Here is a 27500-nt window from a genome sequence, read left to right as displayed (position 1 = left end):
GGGTCGAAGCAGTGACCATGGCAATTAAAACCGCCACTAACCACAGGGGGGGTGATTCGGTCACGGCAAAGCAGGAGATCATTGTGTGTGTGTGTGTGTGTGTGTGTGTGTGTGTGTGTGTGTGTGTGTGTGACAGAGAGGGACGACATGTGTGTGACTGCGTGCACATGCTCAATGCTTTCAAAACCCAATCAGCAGTTAATGGCAGTAAATAGTGTCCCTGCTACTTAATATTTTAACAGGTCAAGGGGTCTTTATCTCTCTCTTTCTCTCTCTCTCTCTCTCTCTCTCTCTCTCTCTCTCTCTCTCTCTCTCTCTCTCTTTCTCTCTCTTTCTTCCACACTTACCATCTCTCTCGCCTCTCATACAAACTTCATTGTAATACAGCTAAGCAGCGACTCAGATATCACAGAAAGACAGATGTGTCACAGCGAAGCAAGAGATCATTGTGTGTGTGTGTGTGTGTGTGTGTGTGTGGATGACATATGATGGTTTTAAATTTAGGATTCTGTTAATGAACCCCCACACACATGTCAACATTTCTTCTCAACCCTTTCACCACCTTGTCTTTCCTCATATTCTCTTTTTTTCTTTTATTTGATATTCCATCCTGTTAAGAGAGAGAGAGAGAGAAAGAGAGAGAGAGAAATGGAGAAAAGGAGAGTGTGAGAGAAAGAGGGACAGAGCGAGAGAGAGAGAGAGAGAGAGAGAGAGAGAGAGAGAGAGAGAGAGAGAGAGAGAGAGAGATGGATAGTAAAGATGTGAGATTGAATCGAAAAAAATCAAACAGAACAATGTAGCTCTATATGCTTAATGCTAAGCAACATCTCGATCAGCTATCAGCCCCTATGATTAGCCTGCTAGCAAATGAACAGCTAGTCAGCTAGCTCAAAATTGTCTCGAGGTACTGTTCATGTTCATGTTCTCCATTCAACGTTTTTCATACTTCATACCTTTTCATCTATCCAAAGAAATCATTTCCAAAATCCGGTCCTTCAGCTAACCTACCAAACTCCTTCCCTCCTAGCATGCAAGCTAACAAGCTAACAGCATCCAAATGGCCTATTTCAATTAAATTATTGCACTCGCGAGTAATAGCTTTTTTTATCTCATGTTAAATATATGGCCTTGAGGTAGTCCTTTGTGGCTACAGTTAGCATGAAAATGAGCGAACTAGCTTTTGTTTTTTTCCACTCTCTAACCTGTTACCTGAGAGACGTGTTTCAGTATTCAAGGTTTCGTTTGCATCATCGTCATCTACAAAAATAAACGTAATGGATTTAAAAACGAGAGAGCGAGATGGAGAGAGAGGACAGAATGGATAGACAGATGCGTCATTAGCAGTGACCACAGCTGTGTTCGTTAATTACCTCAAGTTTGGTGCAAAACTTCAGACAAGCCTTTATCGGATGCATCTGACCGTCTGTTTGTGCATGTGTGCACATGTGTGTGTGTGTGTGTGTGTGTTTGTGATCCCTGAGGACATTAGCCAGCAAAGAGTGGGTTCATGTTCTCCCTCTCTCTCTTTTTCCCTGCTGTCTTGAGGAACTCAGTGGCAGGAGCAGCCGTATTTGCCGCCTGCTCACGCCGATATTAAAATTCATCTCCCCGAACAGGGGTCACGGATGGGAGAACATAAGCGCAGATATTCGTGTTCCAAAACGAAGGCCTGAGACAGCAGATGGCCCTTCAGCGCTCTCTTTTTCTCTCTTCCTGCTTGTTTTTTTTTTGCTCTGTTCTCCACCTGCTCTCTCCATATCTCTCCATTTTTTCATAAGAATGCTGCAGCTTGGTGATGTATGGAAGCGTGTGTTCATCCTAATAAACCTCGGATCAGTGTATGCGTGTGTGTGTGTGTGTGTGTGTGTGTGTGTGTGTGTGTGTGTGTGTGTGTGTGTGTGTGTGTGCCTCCAGCCACCCGTTCCTGAGATAAGTAGGCTAGCGTGATTAATGGGCCAGCGCTGATGCATGGCTGTAGTAGCCCCAGGTCTCGCCAGCTGAGAATTCCTTCACACACTTAATTCATATTTTGTCCTGCGGCCCTCGACACCGGCGATTAACACGAGTCGGATAAAAAGCGTTCGATCGATCGTTGGCGTGGCGTCTGAAAAGCTTAACGTAATCGCCGGCATTCGCACCGAAGCGAAAATAAAGAAAAAATTGACATAATTTAAATGCTGCTGTACATCGGGGAAAGAAAATCATTTCATATACTGTATATTGTGATACATTTGTCAAATCTTTAAGAATTGTAATACGATATTCAGAAAAGCTTAAGATAGCTCGATTCCCATTGGTTAGTGAGATTTAATAATAAATCATTTCAAACGCACAAGTCCAACAATACAGAGAAACACAAACAGGACATCTCCTGGTTTCCGCTAACGGCTTTTCCTCCGCAAGCTGTCTATCCAAAGTTCATCAACCAATGAAAGTAAGGCTATTGTAAGCCCCGCCCCCTATTTTTTTAATATATTTTTTGAATAACAAAACAAAAATTTTATTAAATGTTAAATAAAAAACCCAAGCAGCGTCTTTTCAAGTCAAAGGGAAAGTCATTTTATTTGTCACGTACACATACAGAGTACGTCCGGTAGCGAAATGCTTTTTACGACTGTCCAATGCTGGAAAATGTAGATGGAAATAGAAATTAAAATAGAATATAAAATATAATAATAGAATAAAATATATATATTATAATATAATATTATAATCATTTTATATAAACTATAAAGTATAAAATATAAGAATAAAAATTGTCACAAGGAAAGGGAAGTAGAATACGTTTCACAAAAAATATAGAAAATATAAGTATAAAAAAAAGAAAAAATATATAAAAAATATTAAATATAAGTATAAAATATAAGTACAGTAATTTCCGGACTATAAATGAATTTTACAAATATTTGTATTTTGAACATAAATAAGCCGCACCTGTATATAAGCCGCACTAATGTACTTTACACAGGCTCTAATGAAAAACACGTTACACACGTTGTAATGGGTGAAATATGTTGCGCTTCCTCATAGCGGTATTTTGGGAATAGCATGCCAGAAGCGAGCTCTCCTTCACCCAGACTCAACGCGCTACAACGGCTTGTATCTAAACAGTAGTCGACCAAGAAAGTCATTGTTCACTGTCTTCCTCCTTCCTTTCACAACTATTTCTCTCGGGAGTTTATCTTTTGGCATCGTCGTGCTTTTAAAAATCACCCGATGGAAGTTTTTTCTCCCGATGCCGTGCAGCTCAAAACACAGGTGAAGTGCGTTTTTTTGTTTCCGTTCGGAAATTTCATTGGTCTAATGTTATGGGGTTCAGTTTTTTGGCTTGAAGTTTGTGAAACCGGGAAAAACCCAGGAAAATTCAAAAATTAGCCCCTTCGTTGTTTAAGCCGTGGGGTTCAAAACGTGGGAAAAAAGTAGCGGCTTATAGTCCGAAAAATACGGTATAAAAAAGTATAAATTATGAATATAAAATATAAATATAATATATAAGTATAAAAAGATAAAATATATGTATAAGAAAATCATAAGGAAAAGAAAGTAGAAAACGTTTGAAATAAATGTATTGTATCTGCCCATATACTATAATTCTACATTAATTTGAATTAAAGTGTTTCCTGTCCTGTGGAAATTCTTGTCTTTGTGAATAAAAATAAAAGAAAAACAATACAATGCGGAACACACAGGTATGCGGATCACACAGACAGGTGGATGGTTGTGTATAGAGCGGTGTGTTCCTATATCATGTGCGACTCTCGTGTATATCATGAGGACGACAAGATGTGGCTTTAAATATCCTTTATGGAAATGGTGTTTTGCCCCCTGGCCCTGGCACACGGGCTCGGCTCGGCTCTGATCAATAAATAATGTCGCTGGAGTGGAGGGAACAGATTGTGGAGAGCAGAGGGAAGTGAGCAGACAGGCGAGCGTTCAAACACAGTGGGAGCTGTCACTGACCTGCCTGACTTTGTGTGTGTGTGTGTGTGTGTGTGTGTGTGAGAGAGAGAGAGAGAGAGAGAGAGAGAGAGAGAGAGAGAGAGAAATTGAGACAATAAGGAAATGAAAGAGGAGAGTTAGTGATAGAGAGGGGAGAAAGACATAGAGAGTAATAGAGAAAGAGAGAGAGAGAGAGAGAGAATGGGGTAATGAGAGAAAGATAGTAATCTATAGAGAGGAGTGGAGAAAGAAAGAGAGTGATAGAGGAAAAAGAAGAAAAAGTGATTAAGATTTGAGATATTTGAGAAATGAGATAGGAGGAGAAAGAACAAGAAATTAAAACAATTGGGAAATAAGAGTGAGAGTAAGTGATAGAGAGGGAGGATAGAGGAAGAGCAAAGAGAAAGAAAAGGAGAGCGATTGAGATTATTGGGAGATGAGAGAGAAAGAGAGAGAGAGAGAGAGAGAGAGAGAGAGACAGAGAGACAGAGAGACAGAGCGGAGAGAAAGATTGAGACACTGGAGTATTGAGAGAGTCAGAGTAAGTGATGAGAGAGAGAGAGAGAGAGAGAGAGAGAGAGAGAGAGAGAGAGAGAGAGAGATTAAGACTATTCGAAAATTAGGTGAGCAAAGAGAGAAAGCGAGAGACTGAGAAAAATTGGGAAAACGAAGTGTGGGAATAAGTGATACAAAGACACAAGAAAGAGAGATAAAAAGAGAGTAAAAAAGGAGACCGAGAGCAATTGAGACAATTAGAAAATGAGATGAGAGACATTGAGACAATGGGGAAATAAGAGAGTGAGAATAAGTGATAGAGAGGAGCGAGAGAGAGCAATAGAATTACAAAAAAATGAGATAATGAGAGTAAGTAATAGGAAAGGAGAGACAGAGGGATAGAGTGATAGAGAAATGAAGGTGAGAGAGAAAGTGATTGAGACTATTAGGAAATGAGATCGAGAGAGAGAAAGAAAGAAAGAGAGCGATTGAGATGATGGCGAAATGAGAGAGTGAAAGAAAGTGATAGAGAGAGGAAGAGAAAGAGAGAGAGACAAAGAGAGCAAGAGATCAAGGATATGAAAGAATGAGAGTAAGTGCTAGAGAGAGAGAGAGAGAGAGAGAGAGAGAGAGAGAGAGAGAGAGAAAGCGATTGAGACTTAGGAAATGAAAGCAAAAGAGAGAAAGAGAGAATGAGAAGAAGCGATAGAGAAAAGAGCAAGAGAGAGAGAGAGAGAGAGAGAAAAGGAATTAAGAAGATTAATGTCCCAATTAAATGAAAGGAAGTGATAGTGAGGAATCCTGTTGTGTTGCAGACTTAAAAAGAGATGATGCAAGCAAAAAAAGAAATAAAAAATTACAACGAGAAAGCAACACGAGCATTGAGGGAGTTGTACTTAGAACTTAGAGGAGGACAGGAGGAGGTGGAAAGGAAAAAAAGAGAGAGAAAGAGAGTAATGAATTAAAGAGAGTAAGAATGAAGTCTCTTGCCCATTAAAGCGTCGCTGCCACAATGTTTACCTGTCAAAGTCATCTAGCAAACTCCTGACACATCTGCTGCTCCTCTGGTCTGAACACTAGCCACTGCTTGCACTGCCCATTGCCTCCAATTACCAGCGTCTCGCAAGCAATCATCATGCCCACTAAAGTAGTGATGGGAATTCTTACCTTCTCTCTAGCGTTTGTTTAGCTATGAGTTTCAGAGGTTGTTTAACACCTCAGATGTTTCCTCAGATGTAGCTTTTACCTAATGGTGCTTATTACTCGATGCTAACACTCAACTGTACATGAACCGTGCATACTTCTGTCCATAACAGTTTATTTGAAGGGTTCCTCCATTTATAACACATTCATTAGCAGCCAATGAAAGTCTCATTATCCAATAAGCCCTAAGATAGTCCAAGAAACCCCTCCAAATACTCTCCAGTATGCTCTCAAAAGAACCACTGAAGAACCCTGAGATATCCAACTTAATGGTTCAAGTTCAGATCCCAGCATCTCCAAGCTGCCAAAGGTAGACACTTGAGAACAGCCTTCAGCCTCTCGGTTGTATAAATGTGATAATTGTAAGTCAGTCTGGATAACAGCATCTGCCAAATAATGTAAAGATAATTGTAAAGAATTGTAAATTGTAATTGTAAAAGAAGTTGACTGAAGAACTGAAATGAAGAACCTTATCATGAGAACCTGTAAAAAAAAAAACATTAGTGTCTGATTAATTCTTAAAGGAACCACTAAAAGAACTATTTAATGAACCCTTACAAAGAGATGATGAAGAACCTGAAGAATTCTTAATTATCCAGTGAACACCTGGAAGGAATTAATAAAATCTCCAAAAGAACCATAAATAACTCATGAAAAACCCATAACTATCTAATGAACCCCTAAAAGAAACCACGGAGGACCTTGGTCATGCAGTAAACAACAAAAAGAAGATATAAAGAACCCTTAATTGTCCAGTGAACCCCTAAGAGAAACCATAAAAAAACCTAAATTTTTTAATGAACCCCTAAAAGTAATCACGAACAACCGTTAATTGTCCAATGAACCCCTAAAAGAAGCTATGAAGAACCCGTAATTGTATAATCAGCTCCATAAAAGGAACAACGAAGAACTCTAAATTGTACTGTGAAACCTAAAAAGAAGCCATGAAGAACCATTAATCATCAATTGAGCCCTTTAAAAGAACCAATGAAAAACCTATCATCCAAGAAAAGTCTTAGAGGAACCAATAAAGAACTCTTAAAGAATCCATGAAGAACTCTTAATAATCCACTAAAATGATGGAAATTATCCAATGGACCCTTGTAAGAACCCCAGGATGAACCCTTAATTAAACAATAACCCTCAAATAATCTCTGAAGAGCCCTTAATTATTCAATGAACACTTAATATAAGGCATGAAGAGGTTTTTTTTTTCTTGGAGGTTTTGATTATGCATATGAGGCCATACAATAGGATTTCTCTCTCTCTCTCTCTCTCTCTCTCTCTCTCTCTCTCTCTCTCTCTCCTGGGATGTATAGATTGTTTTCTTGAAACTGCTGACTGCATCATCTACACACTTCGTTTGTTTGAGGAGTTGTGCATTGGCGTGCAGTGATATTGTCCTATAGCAGGATCTCCAGGGACAGTGCTGTGAACGCTGATCAATGTCCCGGTCTCGGGTCGCAGTCCTCCAGCGCAGACGGCCCGATCGATTTGTTGTTGCCATAGAATTGGCTTATGCTCTTTATTTTCTCATGCTGGCATCACGCATTGATGTAGGTTACTGCTTGCGGCCGCCTGCCGTGACCCCGTGTAATCAGATATAGCGGGATCGCTCGGGTAAATAGACCTGACAGATTAGTCTGGACCTGGACGACATGATGGTGATGGAGCTGGTGTTTTAACAAGCTTTTCGAATTAAATACTCTAATTATGATTTGGGAGGGGGGGAGTATGGAGGAGATATGGCGTGCAAAGGTTTGTACGCCCCATATCGATTCAAATGGAAGAAAAGGGAAATTGCAAGGTTTTATAAAAAAAACCTAAGACATTATATTTATTTTGCCATGAGGCATCTCCAGACCATACATTTTCACACGACCATGAAGGTAGTGTTGAAATTTAGCAGATACATGCTGGGAATAAAAGTCCCATAGTTGATGTTTTCCCATTAACAAGGCAGTTCTTTCTCGCTCTTACACCATAATAATTTAACCAAAAATGGCACTTCTTATCCTTATTATTCATGTTGCAGCAGGTAGAAACAGTTGCTTCCACAAGCTCAAACATCTTGAAGTTATTTAAGAAAAAAAAAATGCTGCGTGGATAACAACGAGAAAATGTTCCAATGTTGGAAATGTTACAATTTTAGTAAGTTTGATGAAGCACTGACACTGGAGACTATTTCCGTAAATGTTCAATCAACATCTCTTGGGCATGTCTGTCATATAAGCCTGTGTCTATGTTGTTTTTAGTTCGAGAAATAACATATTACAATGAGCTGTTGGACCCAACGAGTGTGTCATGCTCTGGAGATGAGCCCAGATTGCTCTTCATCAGAAATACCTCAGGTGTTATCACTGAAATGAAGAGTTAGCTCAATTGTTCAAATGTTGTACTTTGGATTTGGAAGGTTATGAGTTCAAATCCCAGCACCACCAGTTGCTTTGTATAAGGCTGTCTGTCAAATGGTATAACTGTAGATCACTTTGTGACTTTTTGTCTAATCTAATACAAAGAGTTTAGCAAGTTCGGTGTTGCTAGCAAACAATGTGCACAGCTAGGTATTACCATGTGGGTTTAGCTAATACATGGGCCAACATTGTCACCAAGTGGACTTTTTGACTATCTAATGCCAAATAGGCTAGTTCAGTGTCTAGCAAACAGGAGGCATAACTAGGCATCACTGTATGGGTTTAGCTGCTACATTACCATGTACCATAAGTTAGCTGGGATAATGCTGTACTCATATCAAGTTCATGTACTTTGGAACTTATCTGGACTTTATAACCACTTTAATTTCGTTCCTTTGTAGGAAAAGATGTTAGCGTCTCAGTTTCAAACCTCTTTAGATGCTGTATAGCTGTTCCCCACTTGGTAAACTAGTGAGACCCATAAGCCAATAAGACACAAGTATTTCAACTTTCTTCTGAAAAACCCCTGTCTGATTAGTTAAACGTTGTCGTCTTGTTGTGACAAACCGCCCTGAGGAGGAAAAATCTGCCTGGTCTGGAGACTTAAATCGAAGTAATTTCCATCTGATCTTATTCATTCATCTATCAGCGACAGGGTTAAGGGCCTTGCTGAGGGGCCCAAGAGTTTTGTCTCCAGTGTCAAAATCCTTGACCACTAAGCTACCACATACTTTTATCACACACATATCTGTGCCACATCCGGTGTGAAACGTACACCCACACCCACACACTTAAACACGCCACTTACTCCAAACACCCCTGATGTAGCATTTCCTTCTGCCTTTAACACAAATCCTGTTTATGGTCGACACGACTGCCATGTAACGACATATAATCCACATTAAAGAGTGTTGCTGCTTTGCGTCACAGTGCCCGGCTTGAATAATACACTCTGTCTGTACATGTTAGACACGCCGCATAAACACTGTTTCAACTTCAAAGCCTGCTTCGCCTTGCAGAAAGCAACAGGGTAGTCTGCTGTACTAAACACTGAGGGAAATGTGATTATGGGGTCATACACAGGCCACACTGCATAGGTGTTTGAAAATTCTCAGTCGGGGTGGTTGTCTGGGGGTGGATTAGCAGGGTTGGGTCATGACATTATAACATTATGAGTGGTGAAGTAAATAACACTGATTATCTCTTCATCATGGCACCGGTTAGTGAGGAGGATACATTAGGTAGCAAGTGAACATTTTGTCCTCAATGTTGATGTTTTAGAAGCAGGAAAAATGGGCGAGCGAAGTTCGAGCGAGTTTAACAAAGGCCAAATTGTGATGACTAAACGATCTCCAAAACTGCAGCTCTTTGTGGGATGTTCCTGGTCTGCAGTGGTCAGTGTCTATCAAAATGGTCCAAAGAAGGAACAGTGGTGAACCGGCGACAGGGTCATGGGCGGCCGAGGCTCGTTGATGCAGGTGGGGCTGGGCAGTGTGTCTCACCAAAAGAAAGTTCTTAAAACATGGTTATGTGAAATATTTCTTTCTGGTTTTCTTTTTTTTAGACTTCATATCAGAGCAGTAGGATTAGGATTACGGGAGCGAAGCCAGAGCCTTTTTTAGTGAACCAGGTAGAGTCGAGCATCGACCGATTGAACTGATTAAAGTTGCGGTGCTTCAAAAGTAAGTCAGAGGATCAGAGTGACCTTGGTTCAAAGGGAGCGCACACTTTCTAGTTTCTGAGCTCTTAATGTTGACGCTGCTATTTAAATGCCCTCTTTTAGGTTTTACACTAAAAACTGCATTGCAGAGGTTTTTTCAGGAAACGTCATCATCTTGCAAGAATCCTTTCTTTTTTTTCTTGCATCGAAACCCAGTGCACCTGCTACCCAATCCCCATTTTAAACACCAAACAGCAAATATAGAGGGTCTTATTATCTTGGACGTTGATTAATAAAGCTTGTATATGTACAGAGAGAAGGAGTAAGGTCAGAGTTGTGAACAGAAAGAAAAGCAGGCTGAAATGTGCAGGTTCGTGATTAGGAACAAAAAGAAAAAAAAACCCTACGATCTCATGCCAATTACCCAGTGCTCTCCACCGTGCGAGCAGATTTGTTTGACGATCGCTCTCCGGAGACCACTGCCCAACAAACAAGTGGCCATATTGTTGTGCAATGAGAAGGAAAAGGAGGTGGAGAGAAAAGAGAATGATTTGGTCAGTGATGCCATGTGGGGAGAGAGGGATGGAGGCTACATGGGAAAGAAAGAGAAAGGATTCCCTCAAGGTCTGGAGCTTATTAATGAACGCAATGAACGCGTCTGATATTTAATGCTGGAGTATGAGAGATTATGCAGGCTGGGGTTACCCAGGAAACAGCAAGAATGAAGCACTAGATAGTGCATATGGATGCTTGTTTATTCATTTATAAATATATATGCTTTTGGTGTATTTGCATTATCTCAGGTGTCAGGAGTTGATTATGAGTGATTAAATGGATTCAAATGTCTTAATTGTGAAAAAATTGCCTTTTAGCCTTCACATGCCACTTTGACCTTTGTATTCATCTGCGTTAATACATCATGATCACACTCACATTGGGTGTAAGGGTGCCAAAACCTTTGCAACAAGCAAAGGATATTCACAGAATTGACACATTTCATGACACTATCATTTTTCCCATTTTTATATAGTTGTTAGTTCCAGCTATCACTTTCACTATACCAGCTACAATCAGCTATTCACTTGGGCTTGTTTTTTTCTTTTAAAAACTGTTTAACAGTTTCAAAAACTGAAATGCAGGTTGTTGTGTTACTAAGAATATAAAATATAGGCTCGATCATTTGCCAAATAAAAAACCCTTCTGACACTGGAAAATCCTTTCACAAAGGACCTTAACAATGACTGCACATTACTCTTTGATAAGGCATTTAAGTCAAACCGGGTCTTTTAACGTTATAGGTTTTAAAAGTCGATGCGGTACTACACGCAGTAGTAAGAGGCTAGCCTGTCCTTTTACTGATAGGTGGCGTACATGTCGCGGGCTAGTTTAGTCTTCATATGGTCCATGTTGTATATAGTGCTGTTACTATAAAAACAATAAACTGTGATTAATCTGGTAGCTAGCACAACTCTATAACCTGCTATTATAAGGAAAATATTCATATAAATTTAATCAAGGATTTTAGATCTGAAATTTTAAATCAAGATGTTACAGTTGTTTGAAATCACAATTTACATTATTGGTAATTTAGTACAATTAGGGGTCCAAGCACCAAAGCCATCTCAGTCTCAATTTTAGTTTCTCTAAGGAATAAAGAGCATTAAAGATTTTTGTTATAAATTCATATCTGCGGCAATTCATGGACTTTATTTTATAGTCTAAGGGCATGTCCACACTAATAAGTCTTTTGTTTAAAAACGCATATTTTTTTCTGCATTTTGTTATTTTTTGTTCACACCGACATGCATTTTCAGTCACTGCAACTGTAGCTTTTTAAAAACTCTCTCCAAAGTGGATACATTTGAAAATGCCTTTTTTACGTTGCAATGTGGACTGTGAAAATAAAGTATAGTTATAGTTATATAAATATTTTGAAAGCGATGCCGCATTTTAAGTCATTGGTGCAACGGAAAGTGAATAAACCGCAGGCGGAAATGTCGCAGATCGAAGCGTCTTACGCTTAAGTTTATTGCGCAGAACAGGCACGTAATCTTTCTAAGACGTTTCAGTGTCGATGAGCAACCTTTGGGAAAACGATTGAAAACGAGTGAGGACGCTGAGCATTTTTTTATGACGTTTTTAAATATATCCAGGTTTGTGTAGACATACCCTAAGAGGTCTCTGGTAGTGATGGGAAAATCGGAAAATTATAGTGATTTGGTTCTTTAAATTTCATTCATCAAAATGAATGAATCTTTTTTTGAGTAATTTAATCATTTCGTTCCTTACATTACATTTTCAATAAGCAGACCCCCAACACATCTACATATGAGAACTTTGACTGTAGTTCCACTTAATTTATATGTATGTATAACTGCACAGGTATAGGAGACGTGAATGAGAACGAAAAGTTTTTTTCACGTGATTAACTACTCAATTCTGTTTCCTGTGTAATGCACTGCATAGCGTCTGTGGGAGTCACGGGACAAAAGAACGAAGACTAAAATAGTTAAGAGAAAACGACTCAATTCTGTTTCCTGTACAGACATTTTGCGATGCTTTGCTTATGCGCTTCCAGTAGAAAATGAACAAATCACTCGGCTTGTTCTTCTGAGTCACATTAAAGACTGTTTCAAAATGAACGAATCGTTTACCAATACTAGTCTCTGGACACAATACGTGTCTAGTTGAAGAATTGAGTGTTGAGTGATGGCAGTACATATAAGTTTTTGAGATTTCATAACTTTTATGAGCCATAAACATAAAACCGGGTTGCAACAGAGACGGAATTCTGTTATGTGCTGCAAAAAGATCTGGAAAGGAATCTCTGGAATACAACAGTGTCCTGTTTAGTTGTTGGCCATTTCAGGTTGCTTCATAGAGCATGCAGTTTGTGAAATTTATTCTCCACAGAAAAAGACAGAGAGTGTCTTTTCCTGACTCGTATGACAGTGTCCAGCTCTATAATAGGAATCCAGTGGGCTTCTGGCACTGGGGAATAGTCGCTAGGTGTTGACACCTGTCACTGCAAGTTGTCTCTTCTCTCTTTTCTCCTCTTTCTCTCTTAGTCTCAGTGTCTCTCTGTTTCTCGTTCCCTCTCTCTCGCTCTCTTTCCTGGCTGCGATGATGGTTGAGCCGCCTGCATGCATCTGTGTGCCAAGCACGGGCAGCATCTGCTGTCTGCTCTCAGCCTCGTTCCCCTGGCAGCCCTGGGCTCACTGCTCGGCCGGAGCCATTTTGGGTCGTGAGCAATAAACATGCTTCCAGAGTGGCTGATAATTACTGAATCCCTCTGGCTATTGGCAAAGCTTCATTGAAATGACGGAAAAGAAAAAAAAACCTGACATATTGAGAGTTTTAAAAGGGTGTCGGATAGAATTGCAGAGAGAGTATGTTTGGAGCGATCAAGCAAATAGAAAGGAAGGCTCATGTTTTGGGGGGCTGGGGGGGTAACTTCTAGTAAACGATGGTGCGTATCAATTACTGCTATCATCCACGATCATCTACTACGATCCACAATACTATTACGGTTCTACTAGGTTCCTAATGGTAACAATTATCAGTGTGTATTTCAATATTGCCCATGATACTATTGTGCTGCTCTAGTGGTCATAAATATAGTTTTGTGTTCACTTTATTTACATTCATAAATGTCTGCATTTAATGTTTTATGAAGAAACACTGAAATGTGTAAGGCTTGGGCCCAGAAACCTGTGCAACAGTTATTAATGTTTTTATGAGCAATATTCCACCAGATTTACATCACAAAAAAGACAAAAATAGATAATCCTAATGAAATGTGAAACTTTTTAAGCTTTTCTTTTAAATTCATTGTTCTGCCTTCGCTATCAAACCCATTCCTTGAAGTCTTGGAAAATCTTCCTGTCAGCTTGCGTTTCAGGAGATTCGAAGTAGGTAGGATAAGAATGACAGTGAAAAACATCTAAATGTTTCATAAATTACCCACCATTGCTTTCTAATGGGTTTATGAAGCCCTATGTAGGCACCAATTTAATAAATTGGCATCAAACTTTCATAGAAACAGCTGCCTCTTGATTGCAGTATTGATAAGCAGTTAGAAGCCTTAACAAAGTGTGTTTTTTTTTCTTTACCAAGCAATTTATCAACATTTCTGAGGTAATTGTTGCTAGTCCTGTTGTTATTTTGACCCTTATAGTATGTAATGGCTAAATGTTTACCAGAGAAGTTGTTAGCTTTAGTCGTTTCCCTGTTTACATGTTTTCATCAGTTTCATCAGTTTTGTCACAGCATTGCTTTCTAATAGATTTATTAAACCTTTGAAAACTTTCATAGAAACAGCTGCCTGATTGCAGTAATGATTATCAGTTAGAAATGTTAACTAAGTGTATTTTTTTCTATATTAAGAGACATTTCTGAGATAAAAGTTTCTATTCCTGTTGTTATTTTGACCTTTATAGTCTGTATGTGTTAGCTAGAGAAGTTGTTAGCCTTAGCCGTCGCCCTGTTTACACGTTTTCCTGTTGTCTAGCAGCAGTTTCGTCACATCTTTAGCAAAATCTTTAGTACAGATAAATATTTTGATTGACCGTTAAACCGAGAGCTTTTACTACAGTGTACTGTAGTTTAATGTAGGCTGCAATGGTTACTATGCACTTCTACTACTATGCACACTACTATGCACATTGGGATCATGATATTGGTATGGATTTAATGGGGTCAGGATATCGCTGGATCATCATAAATACATTTAAACTGTTAATGACTAGGGTTAAACCCCTAATGGGTGTATTTGAACCTTTATTGTACATTAGAAACAATAATTTACCTGTAGAGTACCTGCTGTAGATTTTTTTTTTCTTTCACAAAAAGAAATGTCGATCATACATTAGTACTCTATCACCCATTTCTGTTTTTAATAGAGGGGGAAATGTAATCTTGACAGGCACACCACAGCACACCACATAGTGTTTCCAATCCCTGGCTTTCTCCACTGCCAAAAAAAAATAAAACAGAAAAACCATGTTTAATTTTCATCAGGGGTGTTAGCGGGTGGTTACTCATCTGTGTCTCTCTTCACACTGTCTTGCTTCCTGCATCGTTTCTTCACCTTGCCGTCTGTTCGCCTCTCATTTCATGTCTCCCTCTGCCACGTTCAGTTGCTGACCCCAGTGACCAAGTCCAGATGGGATGGCCACTGTGAGACTAATGAACCAGTCTCTGGTGTCTGACTCTCTTCCTCTCTTTCTCGTTTGATCCTCCTCGTTCTGGTCTGGGGAAGAAAAAAAAGCAACAACTCTTCGCCGCACCATATTGTTACCGTTCACTTAATCTTACAATTCACTCCTGTCTGTCATTTCCATCAAGCTTGTGATGAAGAAATGTACCACAAAAGCTCGTGACGTACTTAAAGATCAAAACGAAGAAAATGGAAAGGTTAATGGGTGCTTCAACATGCTTAAATGTGACCGAACAAGGTTTCAGTTTTAATGAGATAACAGCAATTAAATGAATGAATAAATAAATTAATGAATTAATTTGACTTTTAAATAAAAGAAAAATGCATTTAAAATGAATAAACAAATAAATGCAATCGAAATAAATGAAAGAAAAATATTATTAACCTCATTACTATTGTAATTAATTTTACGTGTGTAATAAATCTAATACTGTTTTTGTGCTTTTTCTTAAACGTGTTTAGCAATTAGGGTTTAATTCATGAGTCTTAAAGTGCTAAATTTATGAAAAACAATAAATAAAATAGTTTTGGTTGTAATTAACAAGGAAATGAAATGATTTGGGAATTAAAAAAACATACAAATATAAAAAATAAATAAATAAATAAATAAAAGATAAAACTGGCAAATTGAATGTAGTAGTCTTTGGGAAAAATTGTAAAAAAAAAAAAAAGAAAAAAGACAGCAAAGTAATGCATTTTTTACTAAATTTGAGATTTAAAAAAAAAACTTTTTTATTAAGGTTCTATAGGCCATAGTTGGTCCATGGTAAATTTTTGGTTTGGCCTGCCATGCCATATATGAAAAAAAAATTTTTACTGAATTTTTAGCTGTAAATAAATTTATAAAATGTGTAAATGTAAGTGAATTTGATTTGGCAAAAATTGGAAAAACTTTAAAAAAATAAGGAGCAGCTTCAGCCTATGGCCCTCAATAAAGTTAGAATTTTAGAAGGTTTTTCCAATTTTAGAAAGTTAGAAGGAAAAAGTCTGGAAACATCTGTACTTTTTTTTTTACTTTTGTTTTTAGCAAAGTGTAAAAAAGCGAACTTTTGTGACTTCTGACTTTTATTCCGACTTTTCTCCCATGCTGAAAAAAAAAGTGAGGACTTTTTAGGACTGTCACAATTTTTTGAAAAGTGTCAGATAATTTAATCCCCAAATCATTAAAACTCTTCGACCATCTGTCTCAGAGACATGACAGAACTAGAATTCGCCCAACAAACCGACATTTTGGATATTGATTCAAAGGCTACGTGTTGCTCTATGTATGTGTGTGTGTGTGTGTGTGTGAGAAATAGATAGCGAGTGAGAGAAAGTCAAAGATGTGAATCTGATCATTGTTGATATTGCCCTGTCATCCAATCCTGCCTCGTCTCCCTATCCTCCCGGAGTCTGGTCTTCAGGGAGGAGACGGATCTGTTTTGTGGGCTGGCGCTGACACTCAGCCACGTTCCCCAGTGTCCACTTTAATGTTTCGCCAGACTCTTTGTCTGTGCTGTTAGGAGAACTCGGGCTCTGATGCCATTCTATTGTGTTTCCCGAGAACTATGAGTGGTGTACTGACCCCGGAAGATCCCTCTGCAATTATCTGAACACCATTAGAACGACTGGGAACTTGAATAAAAACTTATCCTGCACACATGCACACACACATAAACACATTTAAGTCTGTGTTTTATCCTTGTCCTAATAATACTAGCACCAGAAGTGGCAAAACTACACACATCCTTCACTCGATTAGAAGTATTGAAAGTCATGTTTTAAAATTCTCTGCTAAAAGTAAAAATTCTGACTACACTTTTCCACTCAAGTTAAAGTAAAGAAGTTTGGGCTCTGACTTAAATCGGGTAAATAAAAGTACTAATTACTACTACCTGTAGTAATTTAGTGTCACGCTGAAGACTGGATCTCACATCATATTTATATAATAATACAAAATAATTGTACATTTTGTTACCTTATAAATAAACAAAATTGGTTAACTAGAATTTTTACTTTTCTTATACACTATACATTTTAGGCAGGATTTCATGGACACCTGACCTGTGCTTTCTGAACATCCCATTCCAAATTTAGTGTCTAATTGCTCTTATAATAATCCATTTTTTTGGGAAAATGTTCTAAGCTTTTCTGGAGATTTGTGCTCATTTAAATACAAGGGTGTTAGCAATGTCAGGAACTGATGTAGGTCAGGAGGCCTGGGTTGCAGTCAGCATTTAGATTCTTCCTAAAAATTGTCTTTGATAGGGTTAAGGATCAAAGATCTATCCGATCTCTCAGATCTATCTAACCCAGAAAAAACATTTCTTCATGGAGCTGGCTTTGTACACAGGGGCACAGTCATGCTAGAACAGGTTCGGTTCAAGTGAAGGCACATCCAGAGATGTCCTATACAATTGTGTCCCTTCAAGATTGTAGTTTGGAGACATATAAATGGAAACTTTTGTCTATATTATGACCTTATTGGTTAATATCATTACACAATATGATTTTTTGAAAAGTTTCTTCTTCCTACACTTTTTCAGATAATGCAACTTCCTGTTGACTATTTCAAATATGTCCTCTTTTCTTGGAAAGGGATGTTTCAAGCTTGGGTTGTTCACTAGATTTATGCTTAAATATAAAAAAAAACCTGATACAGTAGGTTTTATTGTTTGCACATTGGATTTTATGATGCAAACTTTATATCTTTGTTAAAAATATTGAATATATTTTTTTTTAAGTATTTTTAATTCACTTAAACAGAAGATCTGGAGCAACTGAGCAGCACCGCGCTAGCAGACGTAAGGTTATGAAGACTAAATATTGCTCTATATGCTGTAATAACGAGAACGCATAAGAACACGGCCCGCAGGAATACAGCTACACAACTCAATTACCCGCATTTTCTCCACCATTTTCTGTGCGTTTGAAAATTATGTTAATATCCCTGCTGTACTCGCAATAAGGGCAAATAATGTGCTCAGTCTGCTAATGAACATAATTAACTGAATTGTGTTAAAGTCTGTGTTTCTTAATGCCTTTTTTTCCCCCTTTCCCAGAGCTTTGTGTCTCACTGCTTCCTCACTGTTTGTCGAAGCGAACTGTTGATCTGTGAGGAAAACCGCCTTTTGAATTATTCGCCAGTCACAATTGATATGATCTGAGAGTACTTTGTGAATTGTGAGGACCCTTAACATGAATAAAACATGATTTTCTCCTCATAGATGGATAATTGCAGCTGGATGGGTTCGCATTTTGGTTACGATTTATTAAAACACCACAACCCCAACACACACACACACTCGTCTTTTCAGTAAATACTGTATGTCTAGTTCAATCGCTAACCTGTTACATGCTTAATTTGTGTACGTGTACCTGCATGCTCATGCTAGCTAACTAGCTATCATTACTGCTAAGAAAGAAAAATTATTTGAGAATAGGTTGAGATCTTGGAGGAGAAGAAGTAGCTACAGAAATATCTTGTGAATCAAGTCAAGTAGAACAGACAAGACAAGACAAGACAAGACAATGTGGGACAGATACAGAACCCAAAACACATAATAACGCCGACCAGTAAACCTACAATGTGCTAAATAGAACTATACACTTGTAAACATAAACACAATATTGTGCAGAAGAGCAGCAATCGAGAGGTGTGCAAAACAGCATGTAAACACTTATGATATGATCGTAATATAGTATGGGTGGTGCTGTAGATATGGATGAGTATGAAAAATTGTGTGTACTCACAAAGTTAGTTTAGTAGTGGCTGACTAGCCAGCTAGCTATATACAGCACAGTATATAATATTCAAGTTGCGGACGTTTGGTATTCGATTTTTATGGACATCCCATTCCACATTTAGCCCTCATTTGCTGTTATAATAACTTCTAAACCTTCTGGGAAGATGTTCCACCAGATTTTAAAGTGTGTTTGTGGAGATTTGTGCTCATTTAAACACAAAATGAGGTACTGATGTAGGTGAGGTGAGGAGGCCTGGGGTGCAGTCAGCAATGCAATTTATCATGTTGAATATGGTTAAGGAAAAGCTCTATAGCAGGAGATCTTTCACTCCAAACCCAACCCATGTAAAGCATATCTTCATGGAGCTGGTTTTGTGCATTGTCATGCTGGTACAGGTTTGGCTCTGCTAGTTCATGTATAGGGAATGCTACCGTATATTGTGGTGGACTACACTATTACTTAACTACATTTCACAATCTGCATGTCGTGTCCTAACACTCGCCATGGACGTATTATGCCTCCTGGCGATGGAAGTCATCGGGTTTTGATTTGAAGTTAAGAAGATCGATAAAATGACAATTTTTCAGGTCACAATGTGACAGCGGAGAATCCTCAAATCAGTGCTAAAGACAATGTCTTTTTCATGCATATTTTTTTGGTTCACTATACATTTTTTAAAAATGCATTAAATAGTTATGATTTCATTTCTATTATATTTAATATTTCTATTATATTTTTAATAGGTTCATGATTCAGATTTGGGTATGTGCTGCAGCTATATAGAAAAACACTATTTTAGTTACTTGTACTTAAGTAGCTTTTCGTCTATCTGTTTTTTACTGAAAAATTTCCATTTTTGGGAGACTTTATTTAAATGTTAAATATCTGACTTTTTTACTCAAATACATTTTGCGAAATCAATCCGCAGCATCAGCTCAACAGCATGCAGAGCATTTAGAGAGGAATAAATGATGGAAAAACTCTTCGAACTCGCCACAACACACCCGACCTTATTTGCGCGATAGTTTTGAAGTAGTTGAAAAAAAAATGTTTTAGGCTCATGATCATTTTAATAGAAATCAATCAGTATTTAACTCATTAATATAATTTTATGAATTAGATCAGTGTAACGTGAGTCTTTTCACAGAAACTGAGATGATTAAATAAAGAGTCTTGTGATAAAAATGATAATAAGAAAATTATAGCTGTAATAAATATATACTTTGGACGGCTGGAAAAGGCAGGTTTCCCGATACTTTTGTCCATCTAGCGATTGTGACTGGAAACATATCATTGTAAAGCATAATCCTTTGTCAGCAAACTCTCCAGCATCTGCTGGAAAGATGGATTCCGGCCTTAGAGCGTTTTTTTTTTTTTTTTTTTACGCAACCATGGATTCCTTTTCAGTTCTACTTGGCTCGGTTTCCTAAATTTGTGCGACAAGGAGACAGGTAGCATCGAGTGTCTACGGCTCAGTAGAGAGGAACAGGGGCTCAGCCGGCGATGTGTGTTTCGCTGAATTATTCTGACACCAATACTTTTCTTCCTGTTACGGATATCTAAAGACGAGAGAAAGCCCATCTGACCTTTCGCATTCTTCTTCTCCGAATAACGTGGCGACAGCATTAAACGCTTAGGGGAATTTCAGTAATGTGTGCTGTCTATGCTTACACACAAAAAAAAGTTATTTTTTTAAACCCCCCCTCCCTTTTTTTTTCTTTCTTCTTTTGTACGGAACGCTGAACTGAAAAGATGAAAAGCACTTAATCTGTCAGACGATGTCAGGAGACAGGATGAGTTGAGATATATGTGTGTGTGGTGTGTGTGTGTTTGAGTGTGTGTGTGTGTGTGTGTGTGTGTGTGTGTGTGTGTGTGTGTGTGTGTGGTGGGGGGTAAGCGTGGTTCGACTGGGCATGTGCATTTAGATGTGCATTCGGAGAAAAATACCTGTTTCTTTCCATTCGCTCTTTTTTTCTCTCTTTCTTTCTCTCCGTCACGTCACTCTCTGTTCCATCACCTCAGGCTTCCAGGGTGCTTGCCTTCCACCTAAACAAAACACACACATATACACACACACACATGCATACACACAGAACATTCCCCTTGGTTTAATAAACACACCAGGAGTAGGATTCTTCCCCGGAGCCCTCACACACACACACACACACACACACACACACACACACACACACACACACACACACCACCCTCAGAGCGCCCTTCACTCAGCCAGCTCACTTCCTGCCCATTTCCACCCAGCACCTCTCCATGCTCTGCTTGATGTGGAACAAATGCTAATTCAGGCAAATGAGATGCACCCGCCAGAAACAAAAAAAAAAATACTGTGTGGTATCCCAGCATGCCTCAGTGCACCGGGCAGCTAGACTACCTGCATGATGTGTGCAGGTCCAGGGGAGCAGACAGACAAGCGGTTGTACTATAAGTGACAGAGCACACAAGGAGGCCAAGATGCATGTGTGATTATTTCCTACGAGTTTTTTTTTTCCAGCGAATTACAGTTCTCGTATGCAAATCAGGCCATGCTAATTAGTCCCAGCGCATTGATGGCGTTTCAGCTAAATGTCAGAAATAAACTTGGGCAAAGTGAAACGCCAAAGTTTTTCCTCACGTTGTTGTGCTTGACCTCGCCACCGTCTTCGGTGAGGAACCCGCAGGCCTCGCGGTTCATGATATATCTTCCATCTGCTTCATTAAAATGCAACCGGTGCTTCTTCTGCTGACTCACACTCTGCATGTCGCGTCCTAACACTCGTCATGGACATATTATGCCTCCTGGTGATGGTAGTCATCGGGTTTTGATTTGAAGTTAAGAAGATCGATAAAATTAACATTTTTCAGGTGACACTGGAGAATCCTCAAAGACCAGCTTTCCTGTTTATTTCTGCATACAAATTTTCTGTATTTTTTTTAATTTTTATTATTATGTACAGTCACAACAGCAACAGAAACAGCAAATCTAATGGTGGTACTACATATAGGAACTGGTGGTATATTTTAGCGGTTATTTAACTACAATATATATTCTATTTGAACTTCTGTATAGATGCTAAATGTATTACTTTGGCTCTGTACATGGATGCAAAACTTCAAGAATGAAGCTAATGACGGGACACAAGGAGGTGGAGATGAGTCCAAAAGAGAAACGACAGCATATGAAGAAATAAAAGCAACAGGAACCAGTGCAAAGAGAAGGAATTCCTGAGCAAAATGTTCCTTATTAGTACTTTCTTTCACTTTAATAGCCACATTTACTGTTCCTTTACCTATACCTCTAAGTCACAGGCACCAAAAACCTACAAGCTACAAATTCCTTTTGAAAACTTTAGTGACTTCATTAGTTTTGGCATCATGATCCTTTAAATCGCAGCACTTCCTGGAGCAGGAAAAAGATTTTCAGTGTCCGACAGACTCCAGTCCTTGCGTTGAGATATACTGCCAATCTCTTGCTCTTAAATCACATAAGGTCACCTTCCTTGTCTGATTTTTTTTTTCTCCACGCATTTTATCATTCAGTGTCAACGACTCCTTGTGCGCTATAGCCATGTGCTATCATATCATTGCTATTCTCAGGAGTGAAGTACTGATTAATCTGTCAGGCCATTTATACGAAAAAAAAAGGATATAAATCATTTATTGATCTCGTTCTCTCCCTTTGCATCGCTCTCCCACAAAATATAATCTCCCCCATTTTTCTTTGAGCTGAATATTCACGCCGTACGAGGTGAATTTTCAGCAGGAGCTAAATTTCGCGCTACAGTGAGAGGAAGAACCGCTTAAGGGAGTAAGGTGTCCTTTCCGAAAGCCTGCATTTAAAAGGCTATGAGAAGTACATCTCCTGAGTCATTCCCAATTCTGGAAAAGACGTCATTTCGTGTGTTTTTTTTAATTTAATTTTTTGTTGTAAATATACGTCTTTCTTGAATCGGATCACTGAGAAGAACAAAGAAAAAAGAAAACATAGCCAGCCTTTAGGAAGGTACAAGAATATCCAGGCATGCATAATAACTATTAAATACAGTTTCCATGGTAATGGCATGTACATGAGAAAAGGGAAAAAAGCATATTTTGAGGTCTGAAAAAGTTAATTTGTGTGTGGGAGGGTGTTTTTTTCCTGGGTCTTGTTGCAGACCTTTGGCACTATATCTATCATGCTTTTTGCAGATGCTCCTGTTAAAAGTGTGGTTTTTCCCATCACGTGCCTAAGGCACATATAAACATAAAATTAGCATACAGAAGTTCATTCTCAAGGCCCAATAAAAAACATTTAGATTACAAAACAACTTGTTTAAAAGCCAAAGGAATTCTTTGCAGATGAAAACAGGCTAGTTCAGCTAGCTATTGCTGTTAGCTTAATGTCGAGAAAATATACTACTTTATACCTATGTTACACCTTGAGTGAGTATTATCAATTTTCAAAGCAAAATAACTAGAAAATAATTAACAAATCTGGATCAAATTTACTAGCTAACAACTTAGCTAGCTATCAACATAACGATTATTACCTGGTTGGGAAAGAAGAATGACAGTGGAAAACAAGCAAAATTATCGAAAATAGCAAGGTTCTCCTCAGATATGATGACAAATTACTTAGAAAAGTCATTTTAGACTAATATTAATTTTGAACAATAATTAGTGAGAGAATTCTCGTGGGTTGGCCATATTAACCTTTACATACTGTTCATAATTTCTTACCTTCACAATACAGTCTGGCTTAATTTTGACCTGGCCAAAGAAACTCATTTTGAATCTCTATACCAAATTTTGAAGCAGTGCAGGCCTTTAATAACGCAATAATAGCCAATCTAATATTAATGAATGGGTGGTTAATCCTTAATTCATGGTAAAGAATGGTTTTACACCATTGTTTAAAGAGATAAAGCATGACACAATGACACAATTTTATGGTTCCTTTTAGCTAAGACATGAAAACATAAATCAAAATGATTTAAATGTTATTAAACACCACCCATCAAAAGTTTGCAAATATTTCATTTCGTTTAATTGTTTTTGACCCTTTTTTTTCTATGCAACAACATTGACCAAACAAATATATAAATGTACAGAGGTTGGTATGAATACGTAATAAACTGTTAAAATTTCTTATTCAAAAATCCTCCCTTTGCATGAATAATAGCTTTACACACTCTTGGCATTCAAACATTCAGCTGAAATACATTGCCATGCCACTTGATAAAGGTGTTTTATAGTGAAGTCGGTTCCAATGAGCCACAGTAATAACAGAATTGCATTGTGATGGAAGTATGGAATGGCTGCCATGTTGGTTCAAAATTCTTTTCACCTGGAATAAGTCTCCAAATTTCCCGGCTCCAAAACAACCATGACCATATCTCATATTTTAAACTTGGACTAATTTTTCCACAGAACATTCTTCCACTCATTCATTTTAATTCAATTCAATTCATTTTTTATTGTATAGCGCTTTTAACAATGAATATTCACTGTCCAATTTTTACAGTATGTGTTTTTGCCTTGTACCCAATTTGTTGCATAGAAGCAGAAGGAACATGCATAAGTTTCAAAAGCAATATAAGACATTTTGACAGGCACTGTAAAAAAAGGCAAGAACATTCTAGTGAATTCTTAGGTGTTTGAAAATTACAACTTGTAGTCTTGTAGTTGTGAATTCCACTCTATAAAATGATGTATATAGATTTTACTTGTGAATATAATAAACGTTAACTTCTTTAAAGGTACAATTTGTATTCAGATGGGATATCCGTTGTTATATCTTACAGTTCAAACTTTCTTATTTTTATATAATAAACTATAGATGGTTGTTCTTAAGGCTTCAAAAGCATTAGGTCATTAAACTGGAAAGCAGTGATGTCATTGTTTAACTCATGTCCTTTAAAAAAACATCAAAGATCTACTACGAAAGATTTCCAGTCTCGAATTCAAGTTGACCAGCTTCCGTTCTTGTATTAAAACAACACATTTCTCTGTCCACTATCCTCCAAAGCGTACCAGATCTGTTGGTGTGTAATTGCCCATTACTAATCGGTACTTTCCTGCAGCCGGAGGCACTCGGAATCTGCATGGAAAAAATACGTATCCACTACTGGGCCAGTTTATTATCTACTATAGTGTTTCTTTACCTCTGAGAGATGGCCAGCTTCCTCTCCATGCAATCGGAAACCCGGTCCAGTCATGAATATGCAGGAGCACCTGCCAGGGGGGTGGCAGTCCTCAGGTTCAGGGCTATAGTGCAGAGCCAGACTTTAAAGTCTGACAGTTGAGAGGGGGGAAAAACAGAACAAAAAAGACTGAAAAAGAGTGAATGAAAGAGTAAAAGAGAAAAATACAATGGGAAAAGCGTGGATTAGGAATTAGGCTGCCAAACGTCAGCGTCAACAGGAAATCAAGTGGGTACGTTTGACGAGTGCCAGTTAGTCTTTACAAGAACGCTGCGTTCTCCACTGAATTTCCTTCTGTCGCTTTGGATGCACACGTGTAAGAAATGGGTGACACAATGCAGGAGCTCACGTCAGGTTTCAAAAACGTCAAATCTGTAAACCTGAAGTGGTCTTCAGTTTGTCACATTTAAACCGTACAATAGAGGCTTTCTCTCTCGAATGAAGTTCTAAGTAAAACCTTTTTTTTTTTGAAAACTTCCCTGATACCATGAATTCGAATGTCAGGTTAATTAGTAACATGGTTTTCAATGAGGGACATTACAGTGATGAAAATCATAATCACCAACCCTTTAAATGTTTTTTAAACTTTTACCGTACAGTTCTACAGTTGCCCTTTGACCAAGAGGAACTGTGCAGAACATCTAAAGAGTTTTTGATGAGGTTGTTTTTCTATATCGCTCTTTCTTTTTTTCCTTTATTCTTTATTACGCGTTATACTGCATCCAGGATACTTTTTAGTGACTTTGCAGAACATTTGCTAGAAGTTTTTAGTTTTTCTGTTTCACAAATAACCTTTTCTGAAAATTGCAACATTTGGGTCCTTGAGCAAGTCCATTCCAACTCAAATTCTTCTTTTGGAGAGTTCTAACTTGAATCTTTTAAAAACTATTATGTTTGTCATTGTACCAAAGTTAGAGATCCTGCATTGCCAAGCTGCCACCGTTGGGTCCTTGAGAAAACCTCTTACTTCAACCATTTAATCACATTCTCTATTATAGGGTTCTGTGGAAGGTCAAACCTGTTAAGAAGGCATCCTTCTCCTCAAGGTTAAAATTAAGATCAAACTCATGTTAAACTGGCAATGCAGGAGTGACAATATAAATGTTGTAACAAGGGTCCCCTCATTATCATTAAGAAGGAACTGTTCTGTTGTAGTGTTAGATGTGACAAGAGTTGGTAAGACCATGGTACTCAATGGATCCATCAAGCATAGCTAGTCACAATCACCCACTATCCAAGTAGAACAACTTTACAATGATAAGAAATCTTCCAAGAAAACCTTTTTTCGTGCCCCCTAAGAGTGGCATTTATATTTAAATATATTTCTGTTTTTCCGGTTGATTAATCCAAGCTTTAGAAAGCCAGCACAGTTTTAAAAGAACCAAGGGCTCATTATTTTGCATTTGAGGACTGGTTTGGGTTTTGTAAAATGGGGAAATATTAGTAATAAAAAAAAAGCTCTGCTATGGTACACTCTGGTCCTCAATATTAATATTTATTAAATACATTTTGGATTTTTTCTTCTACAATTTGAAAAGTTTAAGAAAAGCTAGAAAAAAAATAAAAAATAAGCCCAAAACAAGAAAACAATCATGATAATTTAAAAGCGTTTCCATTTCCATTATCCAGAGCGATTTACATTAACATGATTCATACAACTAAGCAGCTATGGGGATAAGGGCCTTGCTCAGGGGCCCAGGAGTGGCATCTTGGTGTGTCAGGGATTTGAACTCACAACTTTCTGATCCAATACTACCACCTCGCCACAAACACAAAGGATATAGTACGCAGTGAAAAGTAAGGGGGCGACCTTTCTGTCATATCTATCCATCTTTAGTTCCAGAGGTCCTCAGAATGCTTTAAAACTGACAAGTTAACACAGTCCAAGCTACATTAGAGAAACAGAAATTAACAGTATCCAGCAGAAAGTGGCTATTTAAAAGGTTTTAGCAGTTTTCAGGTTATATCAGCACTTTGCACGCTTGGGTTCTAGAGCGCTGTGTAGAACCGTTAAGGCGAAGGCGGGTTGATTTGTGTTTATTGATGCTCCTATCGCGGGTCACGCCGAGTTTATCTTCCGAAGTCAGCATGCATTACCGCCTTAGTCATGGACATCATTACGATGCAATTACATTGTCTTAAAGGGATTACAGATCTCATATGTATATGGCTGTGTGTGTGTGTGTGTGTGTGTGTGTGTGTGTGTGTGTGTGTGTGTGTGTGTGTGTGTGTGTGTCTGTGTGTCTGTGTGTGTGGGTGCTGTAAATTATCTGCATAATGGGGTCTGCAGAGGTTTTATTATTTTCCTGCTATCAAAGAGGGGATAGGACAAGCCTCGTACACACACACACACACACACACACACACACACACACACACACACACACACACACACACACGCACACACACACGCACTAAAACACACACGCACCCGTGTACACATGCAAGTCAGCGGATGTTTGCCCTTGCTCATTTGGCTTCTGATGAGGCAGATTTCTGGGAAACACTGATGACAAACTCATTGAGACATGGCACTTATGTTGCCTCGTTCTTCTCATCAGTCTCTCTCGCTCTCTCTCTCTCTCTCTCTCTCTTTCTCTCTCACACACTCTCTCCCTCGCCTGCCAGAGACCAAAACCACGAGAGGAAATCACACTCCTGGTCCGACT

General features: G+C 38.4%; 1 protein-coding gene and 1 long non-coding RNA gene across 2 annotated transcripts in view; one reads left to right on the top strand and one right to left on the bottom strand.

The window, feature by feature from the left end:
* The window catches only part of plxna4 (plexin A4), a 317143-nt gene that overhangs the window by 106905 nt on the left and 182738 nt on the right, over positions 1–27500 (top strand).
* On the bottom strand, positions 14561–20762 carry LOC124401045. The gene is made up of 3 exons (XR_006928524.1): positions 20603–20762; positions 14801–14962; positions 14561–14683 (listed from the first exon to the last, which is right to left on the bottom strand). It is a non-coding gene; the product is annotated as an uncharacterized LOC124401045 (long non-coding RNA).

This window comes from Silurus meridionalis, chromosome 18, assembly GCF_014805685.1.
Source record: "Silurus meridionalis isolate SWU-2019-XX chromosome 18, ASM1480568v1, whole genome shotgun sequence".
Lineage (NCBI taxonomy): Eukaryota > Metazoa > Chordata > Actinopteri > Siluriformes > Siluridae > Silurus > Silurus meridionalis.
Note: the sequence above shows the minus strand (reverse complement) of the source record. Positions and strands in the feature narration are given on the sequence as shown.